At 38.2% G+C, this 6,122-nt stretch overlaps 1 protein-coding gene across 3 annotated transcripts in view; it reads right to left on the reverse strand.

Moving 5' to 3' along the window:
* LOC139978872 (histamine N-methyltransferase-like) overlaps nucleotides 1-6,122 on the reverse strand; it is a 73,658-nt gene that overhangs the window by 64,111 nt on the left and 3,425 nt on the right. The gene's annotated exons all lie outside the window — the stretch shown is intronic.

Here is a 6,122-nt window from a genome sequence, read left to right on the forward strand (position 1 = left end):
TTTATAAGAGTTCCGACTTAACAGATTACGCCACTGGAACTATTACTTTAGCAACTGCATGTGTTCACATTTCATCATATACCAAGTTGTCTATTTTATACATTGTAGAAATGGTGGGGGTTCTTTTAAAATAAATAGGACCAATGTATCACCCTTTCAGCAGCCGGCTCTCCTTGCCCTCCCTACCTCAACATCCCTCTATCCGAAACCCTGCATGTCACCCAAGAAAAACATACTAAAATACTTACATCCGCCCATAACCCATACAAATTCCTTGTCTATTTTATACATTGCAACAAAACGTGGGCGTTCTTTTTAAAATTAAGACCAATATACCACCCCTTTCAACAGCCGGCTCTCCTTGCCCTGTATACCTCCTCCCCTCGTCATATCCGACTCCATCCATGCCACTCAAGAAAAACATACTAAAACACGTATGTTCATACCTGCGTAAAACCCATTCCTTGTCTATTTTATACATTAAAGTAAACCGTGGACGTTCTTTTTAAAATCAATACGACCAATATACCACCCCTTCCATTATTTTCTTCTATCGTAAGGTTATTCCACCTACCACCCCCCCTTTTCCTCTCCCCATGTGACAGTGAACATTCACGGTGTACCCTATGGCTACTAGGAGGGCGTTGTGGTCAAGTGGTTCAGGCAGCGGACTTGTGATCTAAGGATTACAGGTTCGAGCCCTGGCCAGATCATTGCGTTGTGTCCTTGGGCAAGGCACTTTATCCCCATTGCCTCACTTCACCCAGGTGTATAAATGGGGACTTGCGAGGTAACTTGTAAATATAGTTACGTGCGCCGGCTTCTGGCTGCACCCTATGGGAAGTCCCCCGGGGGACACGTGGTTGTGGTGCACTGTGGTGCCCCAGGAGAGATTGATTGAATTGCGCACACTTTGGTGTGTGGGTGTGACAAGTTACCAATGACCAAGGCTAATAGCGCCTTTGAACAATTTCTGTTGACTTTGGCGCTATATAAATGTCTTCTGATTGATTGATTGATTGATACTACACACTAAAGTGACGAATACTAGTCTGTGACAGGACGAAACTTCAAAATTGAGTTCTAGCATAGTGACGAATGTGTGACGAATGTCTAAAATTAACTGAAAATGACATGACATAACGACGAATATGTTTACACTAAAATTACTACTTTGTAAGAAATTTTTCGATCAGCAACAAATATGAGAACTCAAAGTTCTATTTGTTATATTTAAAATATTGACAACTTTCGGTACAAAAGATCATGTTTTAATTACGCTATACTAAAGTCAAAATGTGAAAATCTTTAGAGCGCTTTTTCTCAAAACTCACATTTTGAACATTCGTCACTACGCCAGAACGGGGACGATATGTTAACTGTGTCTGAATTTTCGAAATTTCCCTGACAAACATTCCTAAACATGGAGGTTTTTTCTGTATTGGCTGTCCATAGATGAAATTTTGTGCAACATTATGGGTATGTTTTTAAGTGAATTGATTCCACGAGAAGTGTGAACTTTCAAATTCTGAACGAATAATGGGCTTTAAACCTTGCAAAGTGGGGCTGACGGCGGTATCATGGGCCGCGACGTGGAATCACCTACAAAAGCAATGATCCACAGGAGATGCGGTAAGGTCGAACATGATGTGTGGCTGGTGACAATCTTCAAAAAGGTTACGGATGGTGAAAAAAAAATATTGGGAAAATACTTGGTTACTAAGGCAATAGTGAAAATCTAGTTGGTCTTTTCAAGCCCGAGATGTGCCATTTCCGGTGATCTGGGGTGTATCAAAACCAGAAATTATCTTGCACGCTGTGCGCCAACCGATGGTGGCGCTCCGCTTAGATAGTAATTCGCGCCCCCCTCCCCAGGGTTAAAAAATCCTGGATACGCCCTTGATTACCATTGACATATGATGAACACCCTTGATAGCTTGGTAAATTTGGAACTATTTAATTATTCGCCCGCCTTGTCAGGTGACTGCATGTGATGTATCTTCACATGTCAATCATCACCCAAATCGGAATTTGGAATATGTTAATGAGCTATATCGATGACATGTCGATTAAAATAGGTATATGCCAATTTGAGTTGCTAGAAACTGGTATAAGTCCAAGGCAATTGACTTCTACCGATTTAATTCGACATATCATCGATTTAAACTAGTAGATGTCGATTTAAATTGACATATACCGATTTATTTTACATATCATTGTTTTAAATTGGTATATGTCGATTTAAATATGTCCATTTAAACTGGTATAAGTCGGATTAAATTGGTATATGTCGATTTAAATTGGTATATGTCGAATTAAATTGACATACACCGATTTAATTCGACATATCATCGATTTAAACTGGTATATATCGATTTAAATTGACATATACCGATTTATTTTACTTATCATTGATTTAAATCGTACAGTCGATTCAATCGATGATATATATCGAATTAAACTGCTACATGTCGATTTAGATCGATTATATGTAGAATTAAACTGGTATATGTCGATTTAGATCGATTATATGAAGAATTAAACTGGTATATGTCGATTTAAATCTGTAGAAGTCAATTTAAGCTGCTGGAAACTAGTATAAGTCGAAGGAAATTGGTATATGTCGATTTAAATCAGTATAAGTCGATTCCCCACAATTTGAGACTGATTGCCCGCCATAGTGCTGTACCATTTTGGTAGGTTCTACTGCATACACCACTGCGCATAAACGTAAACAGTATACTGTATTCAAATTTCACACCAATCCGTTTTACTTCATTCATTACACGTTAACCCAAATTCAAATTTCTTACAAACATTTCAAATGGATGAGCGAACGATCTTGCTAGTCACTGTTTTACTGCTGATGTCGTATTTGAGGCTAATCCAACATCGAAGGCATTTAATATTAGGTCTTAACACCTAGGAAGGTATATGCGTATAGGCTAATGCAACGTCATTATATGCTAGGCCATACGTAAGGGTTCTAGCCTTTTAGTAACTGCCGTAGCAACCGAGTCCAAAATCATCCGTTTCGAAGTAATCATAAATTACCGTTTTTTGGCCTCTTCAAAAACCTGTGAGTTTGTTGTTCAATGAATTATAGTTTATTAGATTTAAGTGGATAGTCATTCAGTTTGTTCTAGTCTCACGAACTTAACGGTGACTTTTATGTTGGTCGAATCGGTGCGAAGAAAAATGAAATATGTTTACGTATAGCGTCGTTAGGTAGTGTTTCTGTAAAGAAAGGCCCGGCCTGACATTTGAACAAACACAACGTAGGTATACCTCACGCCTACTGCACGTTCAAAAATACCCGCCAAATTACAACTGGATAGAGCGGATATTATAACTTAGTCGCAAATCTCAGGTCACCATAAGTCCGCGACCGTTCACATTACATTTATTAAGAAACCCCGAAAGAAGGATTATTCTTAAAAACGCACGCGGACTTGAAGTACGAGTACGCGAGCGTTCACACAAACATACATACACACGTATGCAAACACAAATACATGCAAACACACATACACACACATTCGCATACATACACATGCACTCAAACCGATGAAAGCATTATACTTCTATGACATCGTGCAATAGCACCAACATAATATTGGGTTAAAATTATCACAAATTCATTTCTATGCAGAACATCTTTTTTTATTCAAAATGGTATCTTAAATGATTTGATTTAATATATGTTTATTGATATTTCCTTAATATTTTCAGTTGACTAACACTTTGAAAACTGTTGCTTTTTTTTACTAACTCTTAATTTGCCTTTAATCGCTTTTATGGAATTTATCTATCTTACGTTTTATTCTCTCTTATTAAACATAATTGTATTTTATGCTATTTATACTGGAATGATGGAACTGAAACTGAAACTATAACTAGATCTAACAGCTATAGGACATGTTTCTTTTGAATTTATGTGTGCTATGAAAAAGAGGTTCGACCCACACCCTCTATCCACTCTTGTTCAAACATATATTTATTGGATGCCACCAAATACAAATTGAAATGATAAAACTACCATTAATTTATCATGCACAACCAACCTGAACATTCTGCAGCTTGCTTGCATTCTGTGTGCATTGCAACTTTAGCTTTTTTTTTAGTAAACTTGTCTAACATTCTGTCCAGATGTTGATCAAGGAATGAAAAGAATGTTGTTTCACACAAGGGCGTAGGAACCGGGGGGCTGGGGGCGCCAGCCCCCAGTGAAAAATGTGGAGGGGCGGAAGTATCATTCCGCCCCCCCCCCCCCCCCGCTTCGCAAGTCAGAAAACCCCTTTTTCATTTCCAAATGAGAAAAAAAAACTCATTTGGAGCACCAAATTGCATCTAAGGCCAGGTGAAAATACAAAATTAAGTTTACAAAATGGAGCGGGTGTTGAATGTGCTATATTGCACCAAATTGCATCTGAAGCCACCTGGAAATGCAAAAAAAAATTCCCCCTCAACCCCTCCCCTTAGACCCCTCCCCAGGCCAGCCATCAGTCTCCAGCCCCCCCCCCCCCACTCAAAAGTACCTTCCTACGCCACTGGTTTCACAGGTTTACATTAGCAAGACTTGAGAAATCAACAGAAAGCTGTACAAATAGAAAAATCTTATATTACTACCAAGTATTATTCTCAGTATTGTTACCGGGATTTTAAGAGTTGCGCTAGCGCCGGGATACAACAACGTTCCTCCATGAAAACATGCACTTTAAATTACCTCTATACAGGAACCCACAATACTTAGCTATAATGACCCCTGACAAAAACATTGGCTTGTGCGCAACGGATATCCTACAGTGATAGGTTTATAATGTGCATATTGAAAATCATAAATGGAAATTATACAACTCATGCCTATGGAAGCGTGGAGACATTAATATTATATGTATTATCAGGGGCGTCGGAAGCTACTTGGGATTGGTACGGCAGAATAGAGTGTGGCCATCTATCATAATTATCGGGAGGACCTTTGGTAGGTCAAACTACGCTACGCGCCACCATGGTTGGCGCGTAGCGTTATGGAGAAAATTTTGAAAAATGCCTCCCAGATTGCAGGAAATGGCACTTCCCGAGCTTGAAAAAAAGACCCCTACCATGCCAGAGTAGTCACATTTAGCCTACTTGCCGTCATCATTATTGAAAAATATACTTCCCAGATTTTTTGCGCCGTGAATATTGGTCCGGCGAACCGACGCCGTTGATGATCTTAGATTACAAATAAATTCATGTGTTTGCACTGAAACCCTTTAAAAGGTGTACTTACTATATAAAGAGAAGTGCAACTCATAGCAAGAATATTTTGACATAATGTGGCAGCCCATACATGCAATGCAGATACAACTCTTTAAATGTACATTAATATTCACACAGATTTAAACAGATTGAAAGAGGAAGGTGCCAACTGCATTATACAAAGGTTGGTTCTTTTGAAAGTTGCGTTTTTTTTAAAAGAAAGAAAGAAAGATATTATTCCAAAAAGTACGAAACTTGTTATTGGAAACCTGCTCAAATACCGAATCCTGTGTCGTTGTACTCTTGTTTACACAATTCACACGTTGACACTGAGGGTTATATCTAAGATTTGTGCAAACAGATGAATTTTTTTCCCCAACTCCCTGCATGGTTTAAAGTTGCATGGTTATTAAGTGTTTATATGAATGAGGAATTGTTATAACGGATCGCCATTATCTTTTAGAGATGTGTAACCATTTTCTTTAAAAGTTTCCTAGCTTCCAAAATTGTTATTATTTTGAATTCTTATACATGAACTCATACTTTCATTTGTGGCTTCATCATCTGTTACTAACAATGTGTTCAAATTTGTTGTATGACAGTATTCTTGTGTTTAAGTGTTCCTACCTGGTAAGTTGCATCACATAATTTAAAAATCAAAAAAACACCTACGGTTACAGTTTACCGTTAATCAATGAATCACAGGTAGGGATGTGTCTGTTGTTTAAAGCTTTATTGCCCTACACAACAAACAATAACAACACCACTGAACTGAACAATGTTGCAACAAACACGTATTTAATGTAGATCCCACCCGTACAGTATACCCACAAAGAAATGTGTAATATACACGTTTATAGTACTCGAGTCCAGTTTTCTGC

This window comes from Apostichopus japonicus, chromosome 13 (genome assembly GCF_037975245.1).
Source record: "Apostichopus japonicus isolate 1M-3 chromosome 13, ASM3797524v1, whole genome shotgun sequence".
NCBI lineage: Eukaryota > Metazoa > Echinodermata > Holothuroidea > Aspidochirotida > Stichopodidae > Apostichopus > Apostichopus japonicus.